Here is a 17164-nt window from a genome sequence, read left to right as displayed (position 1 = left end):
ATACGTATCAGTCAGTCTGCACCAATCAAGGATAGTTTGAACAAGCGGCTTCAGCATGCTCAAGCAGTATTTCCTCCCGCTAAGACAAAGTAAAAGTCCAGAGCAAAAAAAGCAATACTGAGCCCAAAGTTTGATGCTAGAAGCAGTGACAAATATTAAAGGAGAAACATTCAAACAAACATTTAAATAGGGTCAACTGGCCAAACATTGCTGAATATTAAATGTCCAATAAAAATGTATCAGGTAGTGTCAGCTTAATTGCGACGGCCAGTCTCCTCCAAGTTACCATGCTTCTATTTTTTCTAGTGAATGATTTCTTTACAATAAATAAATCAATACAGGATTAGTGATGTCGCGAACCTAAAAATTTCGGTTCGCAAACGGCAGACTCTGACTTCCGCTACTGTTCACGAACCGGCGAACCGGGCGAACCGCCATTGACTTCAATAGGCAGGCGAACTTTAAAACCAACAGGGACTCTTTCTGGCCACAATAGTGATGGAAAAGTTGTTTCAAGGGGCATGCCGGAGGGGACTGTGGCATGCCGGAGGGGGATCCATGGCAAAACTCCCATGGAAAATTACATAGTTGATGCAGAGTCTGGTTTTAAGCCATAAAGGGCATAAATCACCTAACATTCCTAAATAGTTTGGAATAACGTGCTTTAAAACATCAGGTATGATGTTCTATCGATCATGTAGTGTAAGGGTTACGCCCGCTTCACAGTGACAGACCAAACTCCCCGTTTAAAGGTACAGTCTACACCAGAATTTTTATTGTTTTAAAAGATAGATAATCCCTTTATTACCCATTTCCCAGTTTTGCATAACTAACACATTTATAATAATATACTTTTAACCTCTGTGATTATCTTGTATCTAAGCCTCTGCAAACAGCCCCTTTTTTTCAGTTCTTTTGACAGACTTGCTTGTTTCACAGTCAAAAATGTTTTTTTTTTAAATATTTACACTACTGTTACAACAAAATGAGTGGTGGCACTAACTTGGCAAGTGGGCCTGGCACACACGCTGGCAGGCAGGCAACTGCAATTAGATTACACTAGCAGACTGATGTTTCACAGTCAAAAAAGTTTTTTTTTAAATATTTAAAATACTGTTATAACAAATATGATTGGTGGCACTCATTGGCAAGTGGGACTGGCACACACGCTGGCAGGCAGGAAACTGCAATTCAATTGCACTAGCAGACTGATGATTCACAGTCAAAAAAGTTTTAATTTTAAATATTAACACTACTGTAATAACAAATATGATTGGTGGCACTAGTTGGCAAGTGAGCCTGGGACACACGCTGGCAGGCAGGCAACTGCAATTCAATTGCACTAGGAGACTGATGATTCACAGTCAAAAAAGTTTTTATTGTAAATATTTACAATACTGTTATAACAAATATGATTGGTGGCAGTAGTTGGCAAGTGGGCCTGGCACACAAGCTGGCAGGCAGGCAACTGCAATTCAATGGCACTAGCAGACTGATGATTCACAGTCAAAAAAGTTTTTTATTTAAAATATTTACACTACTGTTACAACAAATATGATTGGTGGCACTAGTTGGCTAGTGGGCCTGGCACACACCCTGGCAGGCAGGAAACTGCAATTCAATTGCACTAGCAGACTGATGATTCACAGTCTAAATTTTTTTTATTTTAAATATTTACAATACTGTTATAACAAATATGATTGGTGGCAGTAGTTGGCAAGTGGGCCTGGCACACACGCTGGCAGGCAGGCAACTGCAATTCAATGGCACTAGCAGACTGATGATTCACAGTCAAAAAAGTTTTGATTTTAAATATTTACACTACTGTTATAACAAATATGATTCGTGGCACTAGTTGGAAAGTGGGCCTGGCACACACGCTGGCAGACAGGCAACTGCAATTAAATAACAATAGCAGACTGATGTAAAAGTTTTTTTTTTTTAAAGTTACAGTAATGTTACAACAGATAGGAGTGATGGCACTCAGGATAGAAGTAGGCACAGTATGTGCTGGCAGCCTGACACACAGGCTGGCACTAGTGGCAGGCTGGCCTGGCAACTAAAATTATAATAACACTAGAAGACTGATGTAAACGTTTTTTTTTACAAAATTTAAACTAATGTTACACCAGATAGGAGTGGTAGACTGGCACTGAGGATGGAGTTAGGCACAGTATATGCTGGCAGCCTGACACACAGGCTGGCACTAATGGCAGCCAGGCTGGCCTGGCAACTAAAATTAAATGACACTAGAAGAGGACTGATGTAAAAAAAAAAAAAAAAAAAAATTTACACTTATGTTACACCAGATATAAGTGGTGGAAAAAAGAGCTATTAATCACACTATATGATGTGGGCCTGACACACAGGCCTGATGGAAAATGAAATTAGGTTACACTAGCAAAATGATTTAAAAGTTTTTGTTTTTAAATTTACAATAATGTTAAGCAGATATGAGTGGTGGCTGGCACAGCAATTAACCACAGTATATGCTGTGTAAGCCTGACACACAGGCCTGATAGAAAATAAAATTAGATTACACTAGCAAAATGATTTAAAAGTTTTGTTGTTTAAATTTACACTAATGTTAAGCAGTTATCAGTGGTGGCACTAATCACAGTATATGCTGTGAGCCTCACACACAGGCTGAAAGCCAGGCAAATACAAATAAAAATATAGCTGCAAGCAGCGATAGAGGTGGCCATGCGCATCGACTTTGCAATGGCATACAAGGTGCTAAGTCACAATATATAGCTATACAGCAAATTTCAAAGATTTAAAATAAGCGGTTGCAAAGAAATCACATTTTAAAAATTTTCGCGTAAACCAATATGGCTGCCACAGCTTGTAACTAATTCCATCAACATGAACAACTGTGTATCTAGGTCACAATATAAGGTTATACAGCAAGTTTCACAGTTCTAACATAAGTGGTTGCAGAGAAAATAGATTTTCGAAATTTTTGCGTAAAACACAATGGCTGCCAGATCATATAATATAAAGCCTCCATATTATGCACAATAGTTCTCAATATAGATGTCAATACACATGGCAAAAATAAAGCATTTTTGTAAAACGGTTGTTGTTTTATTAATAATTTAAAAATATCGTTAAGCGTTTTTGAACAATTCAAAATGGCTGCCAAACCACATGACATATCAACTTCTCTTGAACAAATCTGAATGTTAGTCATAAGATAACTCTATAAACAAAATGTCAAGTCTGTCCCATAAGCGGTTTCGGAGAAGAAGATTTTTATAGTTTGTAAAAATGGCGCATACGAAACAAAATGGCCGCCAAGCTATGCAATGTATGGCTTTCAAATTGTGCATACTAATGCTCACTATAGACCTCTACAATTTGCAGAAGTTTCATGAAAATTTGCAAATGTTTTATTTCACGAAGGAGATTGCGCAATGCGAATTTTAACTGCAATATTGTCTTTAAGGGTTATGACTATGTGTAATCATGTGTCTATTACACTGTAATATTGTTAAACATTGTAAAACTAATGTATAAAGTGCAAAATTACGCAATTAAATGGCGATAAAAAGGTTAATGTCTCACAGCAGCCATGTTGATTATGGAAAAATCGCAATTTTAACAAACTTGGTAGAGGACCTTGCAAGGAGCATATGTGCAAAATTGCGCTTTATTGCACTAAGCGGTTTAAGAGAAGAAGATGTTTAAAGATTTTCGCAAAATGCAAGATGGCTGCTACATCATGTGACCAAGGCACTTCTGTTGAGCAATGGCAAATCTAGCTCATAGCAGCACTGAGCACAGCAAGTTTCAAAGTTGTAACATTAGCAGTTCCAGAGATAAAGATTATTAAGCGTTTCTCGAAATTTGTTGCAAAAAGCAATATGGCTGCGTAACCTTATGACCTATGAGTTCAATATTGCATGAGATGTAGCAGAGCAATAGGCTGTACTAGCATACCTGATTTCAAGAGCTTTGCTTTAGCAGTTCAAAAGTTATGGGCAATAGAAAAAATGGCGGAATAATAATAATAATAATAATAAAAAAAATAATAATAAATATAGCTGCAAGCAGCGATAGAGGTGGCCATGCGCATCGACATTGCAATGACATACAAGCAGCTAAGTCACAATATAAAGCTTTATAGAAGTTTTTACAATTCTAACATTAGCAGTTGGAAAGAAAACACATTTTCGAAATGCTTGCGTTTTTCAAGATGGCTGCCCCACCATATGATTAATACTTTCATCACGATCAGATGTAACTTTAGGTGACAATATATGGTTATATAGCAAATTTCACAGCTTTAACATAAGCGGTTGGAAAGAAAACACATTTTTGAAATTTTCTCGTAAACCAATATGGCTGCCACAGCTTGTGACCAATTCCTTCAACATGAATAACTGTGACTCTAGGTCACAATATAAGGTTATATAGCAAGTTTCACAGTTCTAACATAAGCAGTTGCAGAGAAAATAGATTTTCGAAATATTTGCATAAAACAAAATGGCTGCCAGATCTTATGATATACAGCCTCCATATTATGCACAATAATTGTCACCATAGATCTCAATAAACATGGCAAAATTAAAGCATTTTTGTAAAATGGTTTTTGTTTTATTATTAATTTAAAAATATCGTTAAGCGTTTTTGAACAATTCAAAATGGCTGCCAAACCACATGACATATCAACTTCTCTTGAACAAATCTGAATGTTAGTCATAAGATAAATCTGTAAACAAAATTTCAAGTCTGTGCCATAAGCGGTTTCGGAGAAGAAGATTTTTGTAGTTTTTAAAAAACGCGCATACGAAACAAAATTGCCGCCAAGCTATGCTTTGTATGGCTTTCAAATTGCACATACTAATGCTCACTATAGACCTCTACAATTTGCAGAAGTTTTATGAAAATTTGCAAATGTTTTATTTCACGAAGGCGACTGCGCAGTGCAAATTTTTACTGCAATATTGCCTTTAGGGGTCATGACTATGTGTACTCATGTGTCTGCTACACTGTAATATAGTTAAATAGTGTAAACATAATGCATAAAGTGCAAATTTACGCAATTAAACAGTGATAAAAAGGCGAATGGCTCATAGCAGCCATGTTGATTATGGAAAATTCGCAGTTTGAACAAACTTGGTAGAGGACCTTGCAAGGAGCACATGTGCAAAATTGCGCTTCATTGCACTTAGCGGTTGCAGAGAAGAAGATGTTTGAAGATTTTCGCACAATTCAAAATGGCAGCTAGGTCATGTGACTAAATCACTTCTCTTGAACAAACTTTATTCTAGGTCAGTACAGCAGTACACACAGCAAGTTTCACAGCTGTAACATAAGCGTTTCTGGAGAAGAAGATTTTCAAGCGGTTGTCGAAATTTGTCGCAAAAAGCAATATGGCTGCTAGATCACATGACCTATGAGATTTATTTTGCATAGGATTATGCACAGCATAGATCTTTAGCATTGTGCCAAGTTTCATGAGTTTTTGAGTTATGCTGTTGTTTTTATAAGCAATTGAATAAGTGGCGGAATAATAATAAAAAAAAAAATAATAATAAATATAGCTGCAAGCAGCGATAGAGGTGGCCATGCGCATCGATATTGCAATGGCATACAAGCAGCTAACTGACAATATAAAGCTTTATTAGAGTTTTTACAATTCTAACATTAGCAGTTGGAAAGAAAACACATTTTCGAAATGTTTGCGTTTTTCAAGATGGCTGCCCCACCATATGACCAATACTTTCATCACGATCAGATGTAACTCTAGGTGACAATATATGGTTATACAGCAAATTTCACAGCTTTAACATAAGCGGTTGGAAAGAAAACACATTTTCGAAATTTTCGCGTAAACCAATATGGCTGTCACAGTTTGTGACCAATTCCATCAACATGAACAACTGTGACTCTAGGTCACAATATAAGGTTATACAGCAAGTTTCACAGTTCTAACATAAGCAGTTGCAGAGAAAATAGATTTTCGAAATATTCGCATAAAACAAAATGGCTGCCAGATCATATGATATACAGCCTCCATATTATGCACAATAATTCTCACCATAGATGTCAACAAACATGGCAAAAATAAAGCATTTTTGTAAAACGGTTTTTGTTTTATTATTAATTTAAAAATATTGTTAAGCATTTTTGAACAATTCAAAATGGCTGCCAAATCACATGACCTATCAACTTCTCTTGAACAAATCTGAATGTTAGTCATAAGATAACTCTGTAAACAAAATTTCAAGTCTGTGCCATAAGCGGTTTCGGAGAAGAAGATTTTTGTAGTTTTTAAAAAACGCGCATACGAAACAAAATGGCCGCCAAGCTATGCATTGTATGGCTTTCAAATTGCACATACTAATGCTCACTATAGACCGCTACAAATTGCAGAAGTTTTATGAAAATTCGCAAATGTTTTATTTCACGAAGGTGACTCCGCAGTGCAAATATTTACGAAAATATTGCCTTTAGGGGTCATGTCTATGTGTAGTCATGTGTCTGCTACACTGTAATATAGTTAAATAGTGTAAACAGAATGCATAAAATGCAAATGTACGCAATTAAACATCGATAAAAAGGCGAATGGCTCATAGCAGCCATGTTGATTATGGAAAATTCACAGTTTGAACAAACTTAGTAGAGGACCTTGCAAGGAGCACATGTGCAAAATTGCGCTTTATTGCACTCAGCGGTTGCAGAGAAGAAGATGTTTAAAGATTTTCGCACATTTCAAAATGGCAGCTAGATCATGTGACTAAATCACTTCTGTTGAACAAAATTTATTCTAGGTCAGTACAGCAGTACACACAGCAAGTTTCACAGCTGTAACATAAGCGGTTCTGGAGAAGAAGATTTTCAAGCGGTTGTCAAAATTTGTCACAAAAAGCAATATGGCTGCTAGATCACATGACTTATAAGATTTATGTTGCACAGGATTATGCACAGCATAGATCTCTAGCATTGTGCCAAGTTTCATGAGTTTTTGAGTTATGCTGTTGTTTTTATAAGCAATTGAAAAAGTGGCGGAATAATAAAAAAATAAAAAAATATAGCTGCAAGCAGCGATAGAGGTGGCCATGCACATCGAATTTGCAATGTAATACAAGCAGCTAAGTCAGAATATAAAGCTTTATAGAAATTTTTAAAATTCTAACATTAGCAGTTGGAAAAAAAACACATTTTCGAAAATGTTGCGTTTTTCAAGATGGCTGCCCTGCCATATGACCAATACATTCATCACGATCAGATGTAACTCTAGGTCACAAGATATTGTTTTACAGCAAATTTAACATAAGCGGTTGCAAAGGAAACACATTTTCGAACTTTTTGCGTAAACCAATATGGCTTCCACAGTTTGTGACCAATTCCTTTAACATGAACAACTTAGCTAGTTTCACAGTTCTAACATAAGCGGTTGCAGAGAAAATAGATTTTCGAAAATTTTGCGCAAAACAAAATGGCTGCCTAATCATATGATATACAGCCTCCATATTATGCACAATAGTTCTTACCATAGATGTCAACAAACATGGCAAAAATAAAGCATTTTTGTAAAACGGTTTTTGTTTTATTATTAATTTAAAAATATCGTTAAGCATTTTTGAACAATTCAAAGAAAAAAACAGGCTTTTTCTTTCTTGGTGTTCACACAGATATCAACATGTTTCGCCAGCAACCCTGGCTTTATCAAGATCCTTTTATTTGTGTATGAAACAAATGTATATCTGAATTTTAGAAATTTTATGAATTGATCGATATAGTGTTGCAACACTTAGGGATTGTGATTTATTTTATCTTGGTATTATCATGTTTTTATTTTGAAAATAAATTGTAGAAGAATTTTTCACTTATTCTGTCCAAGGTCCAGTTTTTTCTACATATTTAGCTAACGACCTCCATACACACCTTTATCCCTTTTGCAGATTAAGCGCCTAATCTCCATAACTTTTTCACTATGTGTAATCATGTGTCTGCTGCACTGTAATATAGTTAAATAGTGCAAATATAATGCATAAAGTGCAAATTTACGCAATTAAACAACAATAAAATGGCGAATGACTCATAGCAGCCATGTTGATTATGGAAAATTGGCAGTTTTAACAACCTTGGTAGAGGACCTTGCAAAGAGCACATGTGCAACATTGCGCTCCATTGCACTTAGCGGTTTCAGAGAAGAAGATGTTTAAAGATTTTCGCACATTTCAAAATGGCAGCTAGCTCATGTGACTAAATCATTTCTCTTGAACAAACTTTATTCTAGGTCAGTATAGCAGTACACACAGCAAGATTCACAGCTGTAACATAAGCGGTTCTGGAGAAGAAGATTTTCAAGCGGTTGTCAAAATTTGTCGCAAAAAGCAATATGGCTGCTAGGTCACATGACCCATGAGATTTATGTTGCATAGGATTATGCACAGCATAGATCTCTAGCACTGTGACAAGTTTCATGAGTTTTTGAGTTATGCTGTTGTTATTATAAGCATTTGAAAAAACGGCGGAAAAATAATTTTAATAATACAAGCAATAACAAATAATAATATAGCTGCAAGCAGCGATAGAGGTGGCCATGCGCATCGAATTTGCAATGGCATACAAACAGCTAAGTCACAATATAAAGCTTTATAGAAATTTTTAAAATTCTAACATTAGCAGTTGGGAAAAAAAACACATTTTCGAAAATTTTGCGTTTTTCAAGATGGCTGCCCTGCCATATGACCAATACATTCATCAAGATCAGATGTAACTCTAGGTCACAAGATAATGTTTTAAAGCAAATTTCACAGCTTTAACATAAACGGTTGCAAAGAAAACACATTTTCGAAATTTTCGTGTAAACCAATATGGCTGCCACAGTTTTTGACCAATTCCATCAACATGAACAACTGTGACTCTAGGTCACAATATAAGGTTATACAGCAAGTTTCACAGTTCTAACATAAGCAGTTGCAGAGAAAATAGATTTTCAAAATATTCGCCTAAAACAAAATGGCTGCCAGATCATATGATATACAGCCTCCATATTATGCACAATAATTCTCACCATAGATGTCAACAAACATGGCAAAAATAAAGCATTTTTGTAAAACGGTTTTTGTTTTATTATTAATTTAAAACTATCGTTAAGCGTTTTTGAACAATTCAAAATGGCTGCCAAATCACATGACCTATCAACTTCTCTTGAACAAATCTGAATGTTAGTCATAAGATAAGTCTGTAAACAAAATTTCAAGTCAGTGCCATAAGCGGTTTCGGAGAAGAAGATTTTTGTAGTTTTTCAAAAACGCGCATACGAAACAACATGGCCGCCAAGCTATGCATTGTATGGCTTTCAAATTGCACATACTAATGCTCACTATAGACCTCTACAATTTGCAGAAGTTTTATGAAAATTTGCAAATGTTTTATTTCACGAAGGCGACTGCGCAGTGCAAATATTTACGGCAATATTGCCTTTAGGGGTCATGACTATGTGTACTCATGTGTCTGCTACACTGTAATATAGTTAAATAGTGTAAACAGAATGCATAAAATGCAAATGTACGCAATTAAACAGCGATAAAAAGGCGAATGGCTCATAGCAGCCATGTTGATTATGGAAAATTCACAGTTTGAACAAACTTAGTAGAGGACCTTGCAAGGAGCACATGTGCAAAATTGCGCTTCATTGCACTCAGCGGTTGCAGAGAAGAAGATGTTTAAAGATTTTCGCACATTTCAAAATGGCAGCTAGATCATGTGACTAAATCACTTCTCTTGTACAAAATTTATTCTAGGTCAGTACAGCAGTACACACAGCAAGTTTCACAGCGGTAACATAAGCGGTTTTGGAATAGAAGATTTTCAAGCGGTTGTCAAAATTTGTCGCAAAAAGCAATATGGCTGCTAGATCACATGACCTATAAGATTTATTTTGCACAGGATTATGCACAGCATAACTCTGTAGCATTGTGCCAAGTTTCATGAGTTTTTGAGTTATGCTGTGGTTAATATCAGCATTTGAAAAAAACGGCGGAAAAATAATTTTAATGATACAAGCAATAACAAATAATATAATATAGCTGCAAGCAGCGATAGAGGTGGCCATGCACATCGACATTGCAATGTAATACAATCAACTAAGTCACAATATAAAGCTTTATAGAAGTTTTTACAATTCTAACATTAGCAGTTGGAAAGAAAACACATTTTTGACATTTTTGCGTTTTTCTAGATAGCTGCCCCACCATATGACAAATACTTTCATCACGATCAGATGTAACTCTAGGTGACAATATATGGTTATACAGCAAATTTCACAACTTTAACATAAGCGGTTGGAAAGAAAACACATTTTCGAAATTTTCGCGTAAACCAATATGGCTGCCAGAGCTTGTGACCAATTCCTTCAACATGAACAACTGTGACTCTACGTCACAATATAAGGTTATACAGCAAGTTTCACAGTTCTAACATAAGCAGTTGCAGAGAAAATAGATTTTTGAAATATTCGCATAAAACAAAATGGCTGCCAGATCATATGATATACAGCCTCCATATTATGCACAATAATTGTCACCATAGATATCAATAAACATGGGAAAAATAAAGCATTTTTGTAAAACGGTTTTTGTTTTATTATTAATTTAAAAATATCGTTAAGCGTTTTTGAACAATTCAAAATGGCTGCCAAACCACATGACCTATCAACTTCTCTTGAACAAATCTGAATGTTAGTCATAAGATAACTCTGTAAACAAAATTTCAAGTGTGTGCTTTAAGCGGTTTTGGAGAAGAAGATTTTTATAGTTTGTAAAAACAGTGAATACAAAACAAAATGGCCGCCAAGCTATGCAATGTATGGCTTTCAAATTGCACATACTAATGCTCACTATAGACCTCTACAATGTGCATAAGTTTCATGAAAATGTGCAAATGTTTTATTTCACGAAGGCGACTGCGCAATGCTAATTTTAACTGCATTATTGTCTTTAAGGGTTATGACTATGTGTAATCATGTGTCTATTACACTGTAATATTCTTAAATATTGTAAAACTAATGTATAAAGTGCAAAATTACGCAATTAAATGGCGATAAAAAGGTTAATGTCTCACAGCAGCCATGTTCATTATGGAAAATTCGCAATTTTAACAAACTTGGTAGAGGACCTTGCAAGGAGCATATGTGCAAAATTGCGCTTTATTGCACTAAGCGGTTTAAGAGAACAAGATGTTTAAAGATTTTCGCAAAATGCAAGATGGCGGCTACATCATGTGACCAAGGCACTTCTGTTGAGCAATGGCAAATCTAGTTCATAGCAGCTCTGAGCACAGCAAGTTTCAAAGTTGTAACATTAGCAGTTCCAGAGATAAAGATTATTAAGCGTTTCTCGAAATTTGTCGCAAAAAGCAATATGGCTGCGTAACCTTATGACCTATGAGTTCAATATTTCATGAGATGTAGCAGAGCAATAGGCTGGAAAGAAAACACATTTTCGAAATTTTCACGTAAACCAATAGGGCTGCCAGAGCTTGTGACCAATTCCTTCAACATGAACAACTGTGACTCTACGTCACAATATAAGGTTATACAGCAAGTTTCACAGTTCTAACATAAGCAGTTGCAGAGAAAATAGATTTTTGAAATATTCGCATAAAACAAAATGGCTGCCAGATCATATGATATACAGCCTCCATATTATGCACAATAATTGTCACCATAGATATCAATAAACATGGGAAAAATAAAGCATTTTTGTAAAACGGTTTTTGTTTTATTATTAATTTAAAAATATCGTTAAGCGTTTTTGAACAATTCAAAATGGCTGCCAAACCACATGACCTATCAACTTCTCTTGAACAAATCTGAATGTTAGTCATAAGATAACTCTGTAAACAAAATTTCAAGTGTGTGCTTTAAGCGGTTTTGGAGAAGAAGATTTTTATAGTTTGTAAAAACAGCGAATACAAAACAAAATGGCCGCCAAGCTATGCAATGTATGGCTTTCAAATTGCACATACTAATGCTCACTATAGACCTCTACAATGTGCATAAGTTTCATGAAAATGTGCAAATGTTTTATTTCACGAAGGCGACTGCGCAATGCTAATTTTAACTGCATTATTGTCTTTAAGGGTTATGACTATGTGTAATCATGTGTCTATTACACTGTAATATTCTTAAATATTGTAAAACTAATGTATAAAGTGCAAAATTACGCAATTAAATGGCGATAAAAAGGTTAATGTCTCACAGCAGCCATGTTCATTATGGAAAATTCGCAATTTTAACAAACTTGGTAGAGGACCTTGCAAGGAGCATATGTGCAAAATTGCGCTTTATTGCACTAAGCGGTTTAAGAGAACAAGATGTTTAAAGATTTTCGCAAAAAGGAAGATGGCGGCTACATCATGTGACCAAGGCACTTCTGTTGAGCAATGGCAAATCTAGTTCATAGCAGCTCTGAGCACAGCAAGTTTGAAAGTTGTAACATTAGCAGTTCCAGAGATAAAGATTATTAAGCGTTTCTCGAAATTTGTCGCAAAAAGCAATATGGCTGCGTAACCTTATGACCTATGAGTTCAATATTTCATGAGATGTAGCAGAGTAATAGGCTGTACCAGCATACCTGATTTCAAGAGCTTTGCTTTAGCAGTTCAAAAGTTATGGGCAATAGAAAAAGTGGCGGAATAATAAAAATAATAATAATAATAATAATAATAATAATAATCCTGACAATAACAATAGGTTGTCCGGCAACTTCGTTGCATGGCCACCTAAATATAGCTGCAAGCAGCGATAGAGGTGGCCATGCGCATCGACTTTGCAATGGCATTCAAGCTGCTAAATCACAATATATAGCTATACAGCAAATTTCAAAGATTTAACATAAGCGGTTGCAAAGAAATCACATTTTCAAATTTTTTGCGTAAATCAATATGGCTGCCACAGCTTGTAACTAATTCCATCAACATGAACAACTGTGTATCTAGGTCACAATATAATGTTTTACAGCAAGTTTCACAGTTCTAACATAAGTGGTTGCAGAGAAAATAGATTTTTGAAATTTTCGCGTAAAACAAAATGGCTGCCAGATCATATAATATAAAGCCTCCATATTATGCACAATAGTTCTCACTATAGATGTCAATACACATGGCAAAAATAAAGCATTTTTGTAAAACGGTTGTTGTTTTATTAATAATTTAAAAATATCGTTAAGCGTTTTTGAACAATTCAAAATGGCTACCAAACCACATGACCTATCAACTTCTCTTGAACAAATCTGAATGTTAGTCATAACATAACTCTGTAAACAAAATTTCAAGTCTGTGCCATAAGCGGTTTCGGAGAAGAAGATTTTTGTAGTTTTTAAAAAACGCGCATACGAAACAAAATGGCCGCCAAGCTATGCATTGTATGGCTTTCAAATTGCACATACTAATGCTCACTATAGACCTCTACAATTTGCAGAAGTTTTATGAAAATTTGCAAATGTTTTATTTCACGAAGGCGACTGCGCAATGCAAATTTTTACTGCAATATTGCCTTTAGGGGTCATGGCTATGTGTACTCATGTGTCTGCTACACTGTAATATAGTTAAATAGTGTAAACATAATGCATAAAGTGAAAATTTACGCAATTAAACAGCGATAAAAAGGCGAATGGCTCATAGCAGCCATGTTGATTATGGAAAATTCGCAGTTTGAACAAACTTGGTAGAGGACCTTGCAAGGAGCACATGTACAAAATTGCGCTTCATTTCACTTAGCGGTTGCAGAGAAGAAGATGTTTAAAGATTTTCGCACAATTCAAAATGGCAGCTAGATCATGTGACTAAATCACTTCTCTTGAACAAACTTTATTCTAGGTCAGTACAGCAGTACACACAGCAAGTTTCACAGCTGTAACATAAGCGGTTCTGGAGAAGAAGATTTTCAAGCGGTTGTCAAAATTTGTCGCAAAAAGCAATATGGCTGCTAGATCACATGACCTATGAGATTTGTTTTGCATAGGATTATGCACAGTATAGATCTTTAGCATAGTGCCAAGTTTCATGAGTTTTTGAGTTATGCTGTTGTTTTTATAAGCAATTGAAAAAGTGGCGGAATAATAATAATAATAATAATAATAAAAAAAAAATAATAATCTTGACAATAACAATAGGTTGTCCTGCAACATCGTTGCATGGCCACCTAAAAATAATAATAATCCTGGCAATAACAATAGGTTGTCCTGCAACTTTGTTGCATGGCCACCTAATAATAATCCTGACAATAACAATAGGTTGTCCTGCAACTTCGTTGCATGGCCACCTAATAATAATAATAATAATAATCCTGACAATAACAATAGGTTGTCCTGCAACTTTGTTGCATGGCCACCTAATTACAAATAAAAAAAAACGACTGAAATTCTAGCCCTAAAAATGGCTTTTTGGTGTGCTGTCCTTACAGCAGAGATTAGATGAGTCCTTCAGGACTGTAGTGGACACTAAATACACTAGCCTAGCTATCTATTTCCCTATAATGTCAGCAGCAGCAACACTAAACTTCCTCTCACTAAGAAAGCAAGATCGTAATGAATCTAAAATGGCTGCTGCCCAGGAGCTGGGAGGGTCTGTGAGGGAGTGTCTGCTGCTGATTGTCTCAAATGTGTCTGAAGGCTGTGAGATACAGGGTCAAAGTTTCCTCAATGATGATGAATAGGGGGCGGATCGAACATTGCATATGTTCGCCCGCAGCGGCGAATGCGATCAAGCTATGTTCGCCGGGAACTGTTCTCCGGCGAACTGTTCGCGACATCACTATACAAGATATGCTTGCTAATATATACCTACATACTGGGGTACCTTAGGATGTAATTTAGACAAAGCCATATTAACAGTACGGAGACATCATATTAAATATGTCCATGTCAATGTTCAAGATTCTCAATCACTACAATGCAAGAATTATAAAGCAACTTAGTTAAATAAAAAATACAAGATAAGAAAATTATTATGAAGAAATACTAAAAAAACATAAGAAAATAAGTACTAAAAAAGAATTTTTTTAAAACATATATAATCAATGCAATGTTTTCAGGACATGGTTACAAAACTGTAAATACACTAATAAAGGGTATTATTGCTTAAAGTGAATTGGCCAATCCATATCTGGCCCCTATATTGTGGACACTACTAGATGTGGGTATTTATAAACTGGGACTCTGTGATCCTTATATGTAATGAAAATATCTCAGTATTGTTAGGTATATATAAATGCATCAAGATGACAGTAGGGTCCTAAAGATAACCCGCTTAAGAGAAAAGGAAAAGTTAAGTAATCAAAATTTAGATATTTGATAAATATAATTTTATCTTAAACCTAAAACATTATTACCAGAAAAAAATCTTAAAATTCTAAATACAATGAAAGTTCCATATTGGAGGAAAGGATAACCAAAAAAACTTTTAGGTGTGCACAAACAAAGCTACATATGTCTAATGATTCTCTAGAACAATTAAGCAAATATCAATTTTCTCAGAGTAAAATCACTTAATAGTTGCCAACTTCTAGTCAAATATATTTCAGAAAGTATTGTAAATCTCTAATTGTCAGTAAAGAGATCAACATCCATCCTTTTATTCATACCATCTGGATATTGTGTCTGCAGCTTCATAATCCAAAACACTTCTTTTTTAAGGAGTGTTTATAGTCTATCTCCTCCCCTAGGGTGCATTTTAATATAATCAATTGCGATAAATGAGAAGTAGTTGTTACCTGGTCCATATGTGCGAAAATACTTTGCCACTCGAGTTCTGGGTTCTTTTTCATCCAGAGATAGGAGATGTTTTCATATTATATCCTTCAAAAGGCGAGTAGTGATCCCAACATATTGTTGGGAGCAGCATCCACAATTGATAAAATAGATTACGTATTGGGAAGTGCAATTCAATCTATCTCTGCTATAAAAGCTTTCTCCTGTGGTATTTGAGGTGAAATAATTTATTCTTGTTGTGTAATGACAACTCTTACATGGAACATGCCCAAATTTAAAAAAACCTGTCTTATAATTTAACCAGTTCAATTTAGAGGAATGCCTCCCTGCAAAGTTTTTTTTTGTAACATCCCCTATAGTAGGAACCTTTTTGGCTATACATTTGAAACCACTGGAAATTATCTCAGACAATGTATCATCTCCCTCCAGGATTGTTAGATTTATTCTAATTATGTTACAGACCTCTTGATATTGTCTACTGTATTGTGTGATACATAGCACATGTTGGTTAAAGCTATTCCTAGTATCAGTGTTTTTTCTGTTATAAATAAATAGGGTGGCTCTATCTATATGTGCAATCTCTTCTTCTAAAGTTTTCAAAGATGTTATTGGATACCCTCTTTCTGAGAGCCTTAAAGTGAGTTCACAAGTTCACAATTTCTGCGTAATAGCTTGCATTCTACTTCAGTTTATTGTGACGACCGTATGAAGAGGACGCTCCGCACAGGATATCTTCAGCTTTCACGATGGCTCTGCTCCGCGCCGCTGGGATGAAGATAGAAGACGCCCCCGGGATGAAGATATCGCCGCCTGGATGAAGAATTTTTCGCCACCTGGAAGGAGATAGATGTCCGGAATTCAAGAACCTGTGAGTAGATATTCTGGGGTTAGTGTTAGTTTTTTTTTTATCTTTTTGGGTGTTTTTTTTTTTTTTAGATTAGGGCTTTGGTCTTTTTAAAAGAGCTGAATACCCTTTTAAGGTCAATGAAAAAGAGCTGAATGCCCTTTTAAGGTCAATGAAAAAGAGCTGAATACCCTTTTAAGGTCAATGAAAAAGAGCTGAATGCCCTTTTAAGGTCAATGAAAAAGAGCTGAATGCCCTTTTAAGGGAAATGTCCATACAAATGCCTTTTAGGGGCAATGGGTAGCTTAGGTTTATTTTAGAGTTTGGTTTTTTATTTGGGGGGTTGGTTGGGTGGTGGATTTTACTGTTGTGGGGACTTTGTATTTTTTTACAGGTAAAAGAGCTGTTTAACTCTGTTTAAGGTCCTTTTTAAGGGCTATTGGTAGTTTATTGTAGGCTAGGGGGTGTTTTTATTTTAGGGAGGTTTTTTTATTTTTATAGGGCTATTAGATTAGGTGTAATTGTTTTTACTTTTGATAATTTCATTTATTATTTTTTGTAAGCTTAGTGTTTTTTATTTTTCGTAATT

At 35.4% G+C, this 17164-nt stretch overlaps 1 protein-coding gene across 2 annotated transcripts in view; it reads left to right on the top strand.

Annotated features, from left to right (window-relative positions):
• LOC128638233 (indolethylamine N-methyltransferase-like) overlaps window positions 1-17164 on the top strand; it is a 42999-nt gene that overhangs the window by 21345 nt on the left and 4490 nt on the right. The window lies entirely within an intron of this gene.

The sequence above is a fragment of the Bombina bombina genome, chromosome 8 (genome assembly GCF_027579735.1).
Source record: "Bombina bombina isolate aBomBom1 chromosome 8, aBomBom1.pri, whole genome shotgun sequence".
In the NCBI taxonomy this organism is placed as follows: Eukaryota; Metazoa; Chordata; class Amphibia; order Anura; family Bombinatoridae; genus Bombina; species Bombina bombina.
The sequence above is the reverse complement of the archived record's forward strand: the minus strand, read 5'-3'. Positions and strand labels throughout refer to the sequence as shown.